Source organism: Hetaerina americana, unplaced genomic scaffold (genome assembly GCF_022747635.1).
Source record: "Hetaerina americana unplaced genomic scaffold, ioHetAmer1.1.p SCAF_12, whole genome shotgun sequence".
In the NCBI taxonomy this organism is placed as follows: Eukaryota; Metazoa; Arthropoda; class Insecta; order Odonata; family Calopterygidae; genus Hetaerina; species Hetaerina americana.
Genome location: NW_027286292.1, coordinates 32,576,289 through 32,591,847, shown reverse-complemented (window position 1 = coordinate 32,591,847; position 15,559 = coordinate 32,576,289). Strand labels below are relative to the sequence as shown.

General features: G+C 39.3%; 1 protein-coding gene and 1 non-coding gene across 4 annotated transcripts in view; both read right to left on the bottom strand.

The window, feature by feature from the left end:
• Positions 1-15,559, bottom strand: part of hlk (hulk) — a 168,089-nt gene that overhangs the window by 118,881 nt on the left and 33,649 nt on the right. The window lies entirely within an intron of this gene.
• Positions 2,811-2,885, bottom strand: TRNAA-AGC (transfer RNA alanine (anticodon AGC)). The gene has a single exon. It is a non-coding gene; the product is annotated as a tRNA-Ala (tRNA).

Genomic DNA, 15,559 nt, shown 5'->3' with positions numbered 1-15,559 from the left:
TTCATTGAAGGAGTCGTAAAAGACAAGGAGCCGCTACTGCACAAATAGTCTATGCCCGAGATACCCTCGGAGTCAAGTCAAAGTCATGCTAATTCGAGTCTTGATTCGGCATAGAATTTCAGCTCTTCGCCTCTCTCACCTCCGTAGCAGTAGTCAGAGAGGGCGACAGGCAGCTGAGGTCATTCGCGTCATTGGAATAGGCGGGTAAAATGATAGAAGTAGGATTTCTATTAAAACTAATAAAAGGTTGGAGCGAACTAGGCATCGGCATTAGCCTACTCTCGACGAAAAAGGCCAAGGGAGCATCCATAGTTTAACGTCCCATCCGATTATGCGGCGTACTCCGTTTAAACCGATCTCCACATAGCACCCAAATTAGAGAGCGGAATTCGACCGTAAACCCTGCGACAACCGAAATTGGAACCCACTGTTACTAATCACCGCACCAAACCGATCTCCACAAACTCCGTCGTTGAACATGGTCACCTAATGTTTGAAGCAGGAGAATTCTCACATCTCCACCTTTATGTATACTGGCTTACAGATAACTTCGATCTATATTAGAACAGAGCAACCCAGAAAATTAAGGCACAGTTCAGGTTGTGGTCTGTCCGGAGAGCAGTAAACCACTCGAGGTGAACATCAAAGCATTCACATACTGTGTGTCTGATCGCAATACACGTATCATTTTCGGCTGCTGCACCTGGAAGCTGGGTTTGGAAGCAGCTACAAGCTCTGATATCTAAACCGTAACTTCAGGTCGCAGTTAACCCACTCTGTCGGACAACCTGGAGGTGTAAGAAATGTGTCTACGGCAAATAAAACACATGCTGATTAAATATTTTGTTATCTCTCTACTCGGTAACTTCTACCGCTCACTAATGCTTGAATAAATGTCCCTACGACTAAATAAGTACTTGAATAAATGTCCCTACGACTAAATAAGTACCTCATTCCTATGAATACCTGTAGTCGATTGGGACCACACGTTGAATCTAATTTCTTAACATTTACATTATTAAATAACTAAAACGATACGTAATCCAGGAAACTGAGTACAATGACATATAATCAAATAATTATCAATATCAAACTTAATAACATATCTATCCATTAAATCCTCTTTGTGCCCGGGTAGGGCTGATATTGATGTAATGAACAATGCCCACATTGGAGCAGCCAGGTTCCCAGCCTCGCCATATTTCCTCACCACAAACAAACGATCACGATCGGAAGCCTTGGGTCTATGACAAAGCACCCTTGGATAGCAAACGCAATATAATAGCTTAGCTTTGAAGACCAAGCTAATTAAACCGATAATAACGTATTTCGTCTAATCATGCTACGACACGGGAACAAAGAGATGGTAGAGGGCACGTTCAGTGGGCACCACGCATGGAGTGTCCATTTAATTCCCAGCTCCACTGTCTGCGACTTGGAAACATTCGTCATCGTAAGCGGCTCGCATCGAGGCTAATTGGCACAGGCCCATGAAATGTGATACCTTCATCGTCCACACGTTGTTTTCCTCGCCGTGCGATTGGCAGACTGATTCCAAACACTTCCGCTCTATCTTCTCACGCTCTCCGTTTAGTCCTCACTAAAAAAGTGCACGGCTAGGGACAAGGCAGCGGACTCTATTTGTCACCTCTTCTCCTTTAATGTATCACACTATGGCAAAGCAGCGACTTACAAAGTAAAAATAAATAGCTTTGCCATACCCCATATATAATTTCCATTGCCTCCATCTTGAATTCAACGCGCCATTTACATTTATGCAACCATGTTAGAAATGTCTATGTTAATTACAGAGTTATTATTCAATAAATAAAGTGTGTGTGCGTATATATATATATATATATATATATATATATATATATATATATATATATATATATATATACATATACATAACATTTGGACGACACAAAAGAACACAAAATAAAATAGATATATATATATATATATATATATATATATATATCTTCTAAATGGAACGCTCTTCGGCGACGCACAAATATATAAAACACAGATGTAGATTCTTAAAACATAGAAACACAAAGAAAGGACACTCACATATGTAATTTTGACTTTTCGACGGCACGACCGTCGTCATCAGATTCTGTGGACGACCGTCGTGCCGTGTTTCTATGTTTTAAAAATTTACATCTGTGTGTGTATATATATATATATACATATATATATATAATATATGAATACGCACGCGCGCAAAGAATAACGTTTACAAAATAGCGTGAAAATAATCATCGTGAACCTCACAAATGCTATCTTTACTTTCCCTTATAATTTTTATAAATTCATTTTTAAAAGTACTGCGAGTGGCCGTAAAAGACAAGTATTCTGTATTTGTTCGTGCATTTTTAAGTAAACATGAGATTTTCTATGCAAAAACACACACACGTGCATAACAAAATAAATATATGCCGATGAGAATAATAATTCAAACGAAGGAGCAGAGATGACCTTAGCCACCTAAAATATAGAAAAACTCATTAAAAAGTACACTCACACGTATCCTAAAATGTATCCATACGTAAATATATATATATATATATATATATATATATATATATATATATAGTATATATATATATATACATACATACATACATACATACATACATACATACATACACACACGCAATCATAAACGAAATCCTGCCATATGGTGGGCAAATATTCATTCATATGGAAATAGACATAACGAAGAGCGATAGGAACACTTATAAAGGACGAACACAGGAGTGGTGGGGAAGACGGAATCGGGCAGAACAAAAGCGCAAAAATATTTTCTTGACCGGGACTTGAACTCCGGAATATTCGACTTGCTAGGCCGATGCTCTAACCACTTGAGCCATCAAGGAAACGTAATTTATACTGAAATCTGCGGGGGCTTTATGCAACCAAGTATCCCGATTTTTCGTTTATTTCTCATTTCATGGGTGAAACAGCTCCCTAATACCAACACGTGAAAAATTTAAGATTCAGGCACCAAACGGTTCAATAAATTGATTTTGATCTAGCAGAGTTGCCTTTTGAGTAATATTCCTCATATTGAGAAATTCAGTCGTAACTAGGGACAGAATGGATGTACTCAAAATTCGTGCCAATAAATATTAATCGCTCTCATCTCATGAAAATTAAGTTCCCTATAAAAATGTCGGAACGAGATGGATTACTGACGAAAAGCAGGAACAAGTTTTGAAATAAAAAATATATATCGAAAAACTTCAAATACCAATAGATGAGTAAGAACTATGTTCATACAATTCATACGTACCCACAATTACGAGCTCCGGATTACACTTTCACTGACTATCTGCAAACTATCAGGATTCTCTAGACATATAGTGAAAGATACACGATTTTAAATATATTTATCAAGTGGATAAATACAATGCATATGCGTGTATTTCATTCACTCTCTGCCAATATTCGAAAAGGAAACAAAATTTTGAAAGTCAGGGGAAAGAGACGAAGTAAGCAGAGGGTGATTGAAGTCAATAACTTAGAAGAAAGAATCATTGAGAATAACTAGTAAGTTAACATATTTAATCTAAGAATATTAAAATGCTTGAATTTTGGTAGCAATTAGACCAGAAGAAGAAAATGACGAGGATTGAATATATTTTTCAGAAGTGTCGCTGAAGTCCGGGAGGATGTACACAATTATTTAACGTCTACCCAAATTTCAAGAGGTAGATTACCAGTAAATGCATTTTTCATGATTCGCACACGGTTTATACTTTATCATTTTTTACCAGATTTCTCAGAAAACGTTTCCTATATTCAGCACTCACACGCACACACAAAAATGAGGGTTTTTGGGAGTTCAAAAGTCGAAAAATTTCAAAAACAGAACTTACTGATTTCTTGACATTTTGGGTGATCCCAACCAATTAGAGATCAGAATGACTTTAGACAGTGGCCAACATGTGTTTGCGTGTGTTTATACGTGCACTCAAACGCACAATTTTAGGTATACTTTATTTTTGGTGACGAAGGCACGCCCTTTCGGGGCCCTAAACGTAGTTTCTTTCCTATATCCCTCCAGCTCTGGGGGTAATCTAGGGTATAGCATTGGACCACTGACCGGAGGGCTCGGGTTCGAGTTCCAGGCACATCTAACGGGAACCCACAGCTACACTCAAACTGTGATTTTTCGGGAAGCATAACTTTATGAAAAATATAGGCGGCACAGTTGTTAATATTATATATATATATATATATATATATATATATATATATATATATATATATATGCAATATTTGGACGGCACAAAAGGATACAAAATAAAATAGATAACATGCAAAAGGACACTTATAGTAGATTGTTTGAGCTTTCGGCCTCCTCTGATTCCTTCTTCAGGTCAGACTCTAGGGTCCTTTTACGTATTATCTACATTATTTTGTGTTATATTGTGCCGTCCAAATATTATATTGCCCTCGTGAGTGCTTCCACATCATCTTTGGTTATAAATCTATATATATATGTTTAATAACCATTTTTTATGCTATATATATATATATATATATATATATAATTTCGTTGACGTAATACGGAAGTGCCGAATAGTACAATACACAGTAACACACAATATAGAAACACAAAAAAAGAAGAACACTCACAGGTTGTTTCTTGATATTTCGACGGAAATAATCCGTCCTCATCTGAAGATATACAGGTAAAGTATATATAGAAGTAAAGTATATATATATATAACATATAGATACATGTTATATATGCCATGCGCATAATATATACATTTTTTATTATTTCTTTGAATAAATATATATACTCATCCGGAGTCTGCATGTGAACACCCTCATATGCAGTTAAATGCCAACTGAAATTTGATGCAACTAAAATATATCCTTTTCATGAAATTGTACTTAACTCTTTTATTTAAATTGTTCTAAAAACGCATTTAGAAGCATTTCATTTTCATAAATCAACTATTTTCTACCGGGGACCAGTGATTGTCTGACAACCGCAAAATACCGAGAGTTCTCAGAGTAAACTTAAAATAGAATCTCTCTATAATGACACAATATTTCAATGACTTTTTAAACCCCAGTCTCCAGTTTGTACAGAATAGAATGTATTTTTACTCATCAGAAACCCACCCCTCATAGTAGAACTTTTCAATAAATTTCAAATAAAAATATTGAGACACTAAATGATGCCATGTGTGAGCTCCAAAACTCTTTCACCTGGAAAACAATACGCACGATAAACGCATGAATAGACATATTGCTGGTACTCAGCCTATAGAAATGGCGGAACGATCAATGGCAAAATTATTATCCAAGGAGGCCACGGTCATCTTACAGTCTTCGTTTATGCTATTGTTGGTTTCTTCTCTCTTCCATTAAGGAAAGGGAAACTGAATTTTATTCAACTGACAGAAACCAAAAATATTCACCCTGCTTTTCAGGCAGGCTGAATATCGCGATCACCAAAATTCGTTAGCATGGCCCTCAGAATCACGCCACTGCATTGCAACGTTCCACCAAACAAAGGAGGGTTAAATGTTCCCCATATTATAAATAACATGAGTAACTGTAAGGTAGCGATGGGAAAGGCGTTATGAATCGCAATGGGCGAAAATATATCGCCTAAACGTCTAGAGAGTGCGGTGCCTATTTGATTCGGTAGCGCCTGAGACGATATCCGAGGGAATGGTGTCTAGAGACTGATAGGCAGTGTGGCTGGAAGTTTAAGGAGTCCGGCGGGGGTGGAGATGGAGGGTCTTCCGGCGCCCCAGCGGGACCCGGTGGAATAGCGCCGGGGGTGGCGTCAGATCGGGAGAGGGGAGGAGGCGGCGGTGAAGGAGAGGGTGGAAAGAGGAGGTGGGCGAGGAGGAGGAGTTGGGGGGGAGGTGGACGAGGAGGATGAGTTGGATGGGGAGGAGGTGGAAGGGGAGGTGGAGAAGGAGGAGTTGGAGGGGGGAGAGGGAGGTTGACGAGAAGGAGAAGTTGGAGGGGGGCAGGGGGACGGGGAGGAGAAGGAGTCGGAGGGGGAGGTGGACGAGGAGGAGGAGTTGGAGGGGGAGGAGGGGAAGAGTCGGAGGGGGAGGTGGACGAGGAGGAGGAGTTGGAGGGGGAGGAGGAGTTGGAGGGGGAGGAGGAGTTGGAGGGGGAGGAGGAGTTGGAGGGGGAGGAGTGGGGTTAGTGCGAGGGAGTGTTTCAAAAGGGGAGACGTGCTGCGAAGTGTCGCAGCGTGGTTGTAGTGAGAGGGAGGGAGGGATGGAGGGAAGGATGAAGGGAGGGAGGAGATATCCGCTGCCGGGGGCTCTCCCGGCCGCAGCGAGGCCTCAAAATAGACGCCCTTGGTCCACGTGGAGTTGGGAGGGATTTCTTTTCACTCGGTGATCGGAGTGAGCGTGAGATGGGATTGGGATGTGGTGCGGGTGGGCAGGAGCGTGGGGCGGTGGGCAAATGATGGAACCCGGGGGCGAGGTATCCTCTCGCTCGGATGACGAGTGAGGATCATTTCTCTGATTAGATCTCCCCGGTCCAGATCGCTCGAGGTTGGACGACGAAAGGACCCTAGTCCCTATTAAGTCACCTTCTCGAGCTGAACTTTGAAACGCTACAGACTAGAGTCCACTCGCTGAGACGAATCGAGCCTTTTAGAGAGAAAAATAGTGATGTCAAAAGAAAAGGTTTCCATGTGAGCCCCCTTTCGATTCTACGGAGCAGGTTTCCCTCGGACTAAATCGAGTAATAAAGAGCAAAAATGGAATAACCTCCTTATATCAAGACTTCATGAGGAACCTCTAAATTTCACCATTTACGTGTCATTCAGGTGGTTCAGAGGTGCCAATGGCCAAGCATTTGTCGTATTCAATAGACGATGGAATTTACCAGAGTTACCCCGGCTTAAACATATTTTAAGTGTATAAAAATCAGAATTATTGCCCCGCATTATATTTATGTAATAGTTTATCTTACGAAAATTATATAAAAATACATTACTGCTACTTTAATTTGATCGACAATTTTATCACTATTCTTCCGTAAACAAAATTGATCCTTGTCCTCATAAGAAACATACATGAGCTAAAATTATGACACGGATGTGGACGATCGTCTGAGCGACCCCCCTTCGCAACTGGAATTGGAAAGTGGAAGTGAGATACGGGATAGAGAGAGAGAGCAAGGGAAGGAGGGAGGGAAATCGACTCGCAGACATGCAGTCAGACCACTAGCTTTATTTGGATGAAACGTGATCCAAACCTAGAGACCTTCACACGTAGGAAGCGCGTATAAAAATTGATTTCAAAATCAATCACCCTTAGGTACCACACGTTTGCATGTGCGGAAACAACGATTTTGTGTAACTATTCTCGGAAAATGGTAGGTACTCGATGGAGATCGACTGTGCACTCAACATTTTATGAATTGCACACACTTGCCTCCCGAAACAACGCCTTTGATAACAGGATCAAATATCTCAACTTTTTTCAAGACAAGAAAAGGAGAAAAAGTAAACTATTCTAAGGATTCTAAGGGTACCAAATATTTTGACATTAAGAAAAACCAAAGATTTTAGAGAATGGTGAGCCGGAGGTGAGGCAGGAGAAAGAGAGGATGGGTTGAGAATGGGGAAATGGGAAAAAGAACGGCTTTGGGATTCGGCAGAGGGATTCCAACAGGCTTTTCACATTTCTACGGGACAACATGATTCGCAAACAATGAATAGCGGGAGGAAATCGTAACCATGGGCAACAAAAGTTTTCACGAAAATAGACATCCGGTCAAACTGACTGAAATCATCATATCCAGCTGAAATGACTCTGAAATGTCGCATCCAACACATTGAGCACCCATTGTGTTTTGTCTATTATCATACTTTGGTAATTATTTTCGGACATGGGAAAATATTTGCGGGGAAAATGCCCCATCAGCAATAATACAATATTTATCATACAGTGATAACACTAAATATTCTTACCTCCGCTCTGGCTTCCCACGACCTGGTTTCTACTACCAAGCGCGGTAAGATTCAACTGATCTAACTCGATTCAATTGCCGGGTTAAGGATGTTACGATGGCAATGAAACTAATGATTTAATGGATATGTCCAGAAAATTTAAGCGTTACCATTGTCTCCGTTTACTACACCAAAGAAAGAATTATCTTCTCTCCTATTTTATACTATTGAGTACTGGAATGTTGAATTTTAAAAGCGACACCATTCATAGAACTAGAGTTTCACTTGGCCATCCCATGAGGCCTCTTGTCATAAGCATCGATGGAGAACACAGTCTTTCTCTTCAGCGTTCTTCCCCATTTTAAATAGTTAGATAATCTGTTTTTTTCGTAATACTTCTTTAATCGTGTTCAGATCTTTGAAAATGAGTTTCTGTAAAAAAAAACCTTCGCGCAATGTCTAATACGTCGTACGCGAGCAAAACAGGTTTATGAACACTCGTCATTTGCGTAATAGATGAACAAGTTTTGAATAACATCCCACGACTGGGAACCTTGGGGCACTGACTAATGTTCCATACTTTGGCACTTGCTAACAAAACAATCCTACACCATCCTTGGAGTATAATTACTCCCTTAAGGGCTTACCTCCATTATCAACAAGACAAGAGCAATTTAAACTTCTACACTCATTTACATCAAGCCTCGTCTCATACAGAACTTCGTACAACGGCTGGCATAAACGGTGGTTAAGTATCCTTTAAATTCTCAATGAACGTTTCGACCTTGGACATTTCGTGAATCCTTTTTAAATGGCTTCTCCCCCCCCCCCCAAATATGAGGGTCGAGAGTTCAAGGGCTAACGAGAGTTCCTCCTCAGATATGAATTCAATCCCCTACCCGTTAGTCGCCACCGAATTACGTCTCAACACATTCTGTATTTTGCTACCCTAATGAAACCAACAGTAATACCACTCTGATCGCGATCCATTACCGCCTTATTTATCTATTCTCATGCCCGCCGCGAATACGGAGCCGATGTCAACCAGGCTATTTTTCCCCGCCTCGTGCAAGGGTGGGTGGACCGGCCGGGTTGCCCGGTGGCCATTGTGCTCGCCAACTGGCCAAAATGCCGTCGAGTGCGAATGCTACCCCGAGAAACAGACATTCAAGAGGCTCTCACTGCTTCGAGATTATATCGAAACAATTTGAGATCACACGTCAATTACCGATTGTAGGACCACTTCTCTCAGAAAAACGAAATATGCCATTTTTCTGCAATATTAACTAGTTTTTATATTTCATGAGTACCAATTAACATCGAGGACTGGAGACAGCAAATTTCAGTTGAAATTTGCTGTGTCAGCTGTCTCAGCACTAGCTTCCTTCAGGAATAAAAACATAAAGGAGATATATAGGAGGCAACATTTAATGTGCCCAAAAGTTCTGAAACTACTCCATTTTTTATAAATATCGTAATATTGTTTCTAATTGCAAAGACCTCATTCTTCACGTAACACTTGGAGGAACATGAACTAAAAGAAAATTAAGGTCACCACGAATAAGCACGAAGGTGAAAACTCCTGAGATCTAAATCATTAATTAATATTTACATGACTATAATATATTTGAATTAAAATATATTTGAACAACAGAAGAAATAACAACGGCGAACAGAATGTGATGGAAATAAGTGCAGCGAATGAAATGTAAAAACGGACTTAGAGACCATGAGAAATAATTAGCATGATAGAGATTGGAAATTAAGAGAAAAAGCAATTACATAGGTAATGTGTTCAATATTTGGTTTCTCTTCGAGTGTTTTTGTGATAAATGACTCCAACGATAGAAGATGAAATGTCCTTCAAGAAGAAACGCGTTCAAAAAGCATATTTTTTCATAGTTCGATGGTTTCCAAAAAATTATTTATTTTGATTTAATGCGCAAGAATGTCTTCGAGCTTGAAAATGGATATCTTAATTCATAAAAATGAGTACAGCCTTCAAATATTTCATGATTGAGAAAGTGGCCATTTCAACAGCTACAGCAGTTTTAACAACGTTGTATAGCCGAACACTGCCAGGACGATTTACACATTCGGTCAGTCAGAGAAACAAAATAATTGACGTAATAATAATAACCTTTCGCTTAACATAATCCCATAAATATGAATCGTATTATGTTTGATACACAAAAATGCCTAACGATACAAGGAAAGCCAAACTTCTTATAATGAACTTTATCAACCATATAAGCATTATTTATTGTCTTCTTCAAAAGAGCCAAATTTTTCAGGGGATAACGTATTTTATACTTCATCATACTGCGGTGATGACTCGAGGAAAATTTATCACATCACCAAAGCCAGGCTTTTCATGGCATCACAAAGAACCGTACCATTAACAACCACAAATATCCAGGAATTGCTACCATGATATGCTCATAAAAACCTAAATACTTATTTGTATATCCCAGTATTACTCACTTTACAAGCAGTCAGAGATAACCGATAATTGGCCAATAAAACTTTCCCAGGAATTTGAATTTTATTATAATTGAAATCCTTGTAAATGAAGTGTAACGTCGGATTCAAAAGTAAGGAAATTTGCCAAAAACATCTTAATGCTACACAAAAATTCATCATATTGCTCTTATTGTCCTCGTGTGGAAGAGTTGAATGCAATTTTAAAATTTAGAATAATTTATTTTAAACGTTTCATTTTAAAATGTTCGCTGCCAAAATTGCTCTCTAAGAGAACTAGCCAGCACTGCAGTAGTAACAAAGCTCTGGTTAATCGCCCGTTAGCAGCGCTGAGCGATAAAAATATCACCCCTTCTCGACTTAACGGGTTCAGCGTAAGTTCATCATTGAACATTGGAAGGAACAAAGGGAACAGATGCCATGTTAACATGTTTCGCTGAGGTATCGACAAGTATCTCAATCGAACGCATGGAAAAATATTAAAATGGATACCAAAATGTACCCACATCCCAACGCATTCCAGACTGTTTTTGATCGGCAAAGGTCATCCAGAAAATACGTCCGATAATATTTGTCTAATTCTCGCGTCATACTTCCCACACTATAAGTCTTCATACCTCGTAGACCCCAGCCTAAATATGACGTCCAAATTCATTAAAACGCTATCAATCTCTAAAATGTGAAAAAATCTTCTATTTCATTTAAAGAAACACAATAGGAAGTCTCATCTGATTGGGCGCGATTGGGGCCCGGGAGCTTGCTCAATGAGGGAATAGATTTAGTTATAAAAAGAGTAACATTCAGCATGCTGGAACTCCAGCCGTGATCAATGAAATAAATAAATAAAATAAAAGTTTTCATCCAAATGCCATGAAGACCGCCAAGAAAGCGCCAATTAATCCTAAAAACGAAGCCATGTCATAACAGAAAATTATTTTTGTACCGTTCCCGTTCAATTTCATGACTCCGTCGAAGCAACGACCTTCTCTTCTCCTAGTCTGACTCGAACTGATCTCATTAACCCCATTCGCCGAGGTCTCTCCTGGACCGTCCCACGGGGAGGACCGCCACGTGAGGGGTGTCGGAAAACGAGGAGGGTGGGCATTTAACTCGGGTACGTGGCTCCTCTGAGAGCGGCCAGGTGCACAGTCTGGGGGTTCGGCGGTGGGCCAGTGCGCGGGGCGGAAAGTGGTCGAACGGCGATTCATGGGAGATATGGCGAGGTGGAGAGTGGAGTGGCATTCCCGCCACTCGGCTGCCGTGACGAATGGCTCGGCATGTTCTATAATGCGTGGCAGCGCTGATGAGAGTCGATGTCACGCTTTGTTTGGCAAGAGAGGGTGGCCGTAAATAGATGGAGAAAAACGATTGAGGATATTGGTGCGGGGCGTGTGGGTGGAGAGGGGTGGAGGATGGTGTTGAGGGGAGTTTGGGGCGGCTCATTGCGGGGGCCGCACCCGAGGGGGCGAGGGCGGAAGCTGGGCTCGCTTCGACATACAAGAGCCACGAGCATGAGCCACGTGCCGCTCCGCCCTCGCTCTGAGAAAGCGGAGATTCACTGCATACAGATGAAAGCGAATAACTATCGAACATGCTCCCTGAATGCCTAACACGGGGTCACGAACATAATGCATGCAACTTCATCGTTGGATGAAAAAATATTTCTCCAGTGCTAGGCATGAAGCTGAAGTCGTTTTCTGAAAACGTGTCTCCTGCGTGCTAAGGTAAATGAAGAACTGTTAATGATGTCAACGATATTTGAGAGATAGTTGAGGCCGATACTTGGTGGTAATCCATTTGTAAAGCACGAAGAAAAGAATCAAAGACTTTTCATTTCTACAGGCAAGAATTTATTGTTGTCATGAGACAACAAAAAATATAAATAAATTCTTTCCTGTGGAAACGCAAAGTCAGTGATTCTTTTCTTTGTGCTTCATATCAACGAGAGGCTGGGAGTTGAAAACAATAAAAGGTAACTGATGGTAGTCTTCAATAGTAAAGGCCCTCTCGGCTTCTAGTAAAGGCCCTCTCGGGTATTGAACATGGAGGAATGAATATCGGGCGCGATAAGACGATCACTGAAAGCAAGGTAATCCAAAAAAAATAAAATTCAAACATGATGCAAGGCTTCATATTTAGTTTGCATGAGGTACGAAAATACCCCATGAGAACACTATCAGAAACATTTATTTTGTGATAAATTTACACCGTGCTCAGGATTTCAGACAATTAAACAATGCAACAATAACAACAATTTTTCCTGGCGTAGATTTTCTGATGGAAATATGCAATGCTACAGTGGAGGAAAGCGTTCCATCCAGTAATGTAAACGAGAGGCCCTTTTGATGAGCCCTAAACTCCCTCTCCCGTTCTGGCTTGAGCGAACTTGGTTGATACTTGTCTCTCAGCAATTCTCGACATTATACTGAATTACTAACAGACTAAAATAAGCGAACATCGATCTCGTTTGTGTAATACAGAATAATCCTGATTCCCAAGTATTTGTTTAAACGCGAGCGATGAATTCAACTAATAAACTAGCTTCGGTGGACAATTTGCAAGGAAAAATCATACAAGCGCATAAGCATTATCCTAAAAAAATATTAGTAACTAATCAAGACACAACCTTTCAAAACAGGTAACTCAAATAAATTATTTAAACTAAGAATGAATTAACCTTAGTTAAGACCACAAAATATTGTTTATTCTCATATCTAGGACTTTATTCATATAAATTTCAACTTCAATATAAGCCGAACAGAGCCTGCTTTGGAAAACAAAGATGTTTTCTGCGGACTGCGGACTTAAAGTCTATTTCAATCGTAAAGTCGTGTACAGCGAAATGACCATCGAAAACATAAACTTCTAGTTTTAAATGAAATTACCTTATAGCGCAATTTAAAAGAGACATGAGAAAACTCGACATAAATATGCACCTAGATGTGCTTTATCAAACTTCATTAAGAATTATTATGAATATAAATAAAGCGGTTTCATGATATAAGAATGTCAACTTTCCGACAGTGATTTTTCTGAATTGTAAGTAGCACCGACGCTATTTTGAAAACTAGAACCAGGAAACAATGCTTTCCGGTGGTTAATATGCCTTCACAAATCTTAACTTTCTATTTAGAGATGAAGAATCAAAGAAATTCAATAGAACGTGGCCCGAGGACACAGCAACAATTACAAAAAAAAGTGGAGTAGGTCATATTTAAATTATTTCTGATTGTCGAATAGTATATCATCATTAGCTTTTTGGTGGAACAAGCAGGCTGATCCTTGACTCCCCAATAGTCATACTCATGACAATATTATGTAAATCACTATGCATTCAATTAAAATTAATATTTCCGCGTAATGCTGGCCTGGGTAGACCAAATATATATTCTACCAAAGGCCTCAGATTCGGCGTGTGGCGAATGACCCTTCAAATCAATTAATATCATAGCCACGTCTCACCGAAATAAGAATATAAACGACTCCAAGTTAATTCGTTAACACCCGTTATTATCTTCTTTTACTTCATAGAGTGAAAATAAATGGCGAAAAAACTAACGGAAGTCACGATTTTGAAACTGAAATACGTCAGGAAATCCAAATGGAAAAATATGCAAATTTCATTGAAATTCATGAGGCGTTTCAAAGAATTTAAAGAGTAATCATCATTAATGATATTTTCAGGTTAATTGACAGTTTCACGATCTAAATAAATAAAAATAATGGTCCCGTTAAATTCTGTACTCAATAGTAGCAGCTATCTCCGAGGTAGTGTAAATATGGGGAGAGCATAATTGGCTATGATTTCATTCAAAGCCACTCGAAATATCCAATAAAATACAATCGGTATACGATCAATACCATACTGTACTAATGCCTTATACGTTTGAAAGTAAATCCTGGCTGCTGGACGATTGTATATTACAGCAAAATGTTAAATAACTAAAGACGGTAGTTATCACAAAAAGAGTGTAACATAGAAAAAATATCATTTGGCAATGTTTTCTTGGTTATCAGGAGATCTGAAACGTTAAGGAAATAACATGAAAGAGAGACTAAATCTGTACCTGAAAAACGGGACCGAATTCATTTTTTCCCGGAATGAGATATGTTCTGAATGGGTTCCAGAGGCGAATATGTATCTAAGTATATATGCGAGAAAAAACTCAATTGCTCAGTCTTGGAAAATAGGAACCTAGAAATTGAAAATAAAAATTTTCACGAGCTAAAGTTCCTTTTGCAATCCGGTATATAAATTATCAATTAAATCCTCATACTTTTCATGCACGAAGAATACGTAATGCCGATGAGACACAGAACCCAAGACGGAAGGCACAAGATTTGACAACGATTTAATTGGTAGTAATTTGATAAAATATTCATGGTGAATATTTCGCACAGATGACGACGATGTCGTTAATTACTTTAAAAACCTTCACAAAGTTCCCCCTTGTAGCCGTCCTAGATAAATAGAATCAAGGTTTCATCGCTAGTAGACCTGATAATTCCGACAGATTCTAATATAAACCGAAAAATGCCATATTTTCTCTTTATAGGCTGCTAGGATTTCTATGCACAGGATAAAAACATTTACCACTGCTATTACCTTAATATCATTATATAGAGCGTATAAAAATCGGGAGAAATAAAACACACAAACATATTTCACAGTTTAATAAATTAGATTTGTATATTATATTGTTTTTAGGAGATTGAGTAAGCGAACATAAATATTTCTAAATAATCAGGACAACGTTTCCGCGGCATTCGTGGAAATAAATGGCACCTTAGAAATCAAAACGGTCCCTCGAAAAATTAAAACACCGAGGAAATAATGAGACACTGCTCTCTTTCACAATTGCCATCCTCCATCAGCGCCTATGCAATATATCCAGAGAGGAGAGCATCTCTAAATTTAACCAACGGCATAGTTTTTTTCGAATCAAATCCATGCCAAAACGCGCCTCGTAAGAAAGATCCACCCACACCATTTCTTCTAGAAGCGGTGCTCCTAAACCAAAGTGGAACGAATGCCACGCTCCGTTTTCGAGTAGGGATAAACTTCGAAATAAATTCGAAAAACGGTATTCCTCCCGTGATTAAATTTCGAATCGTAAA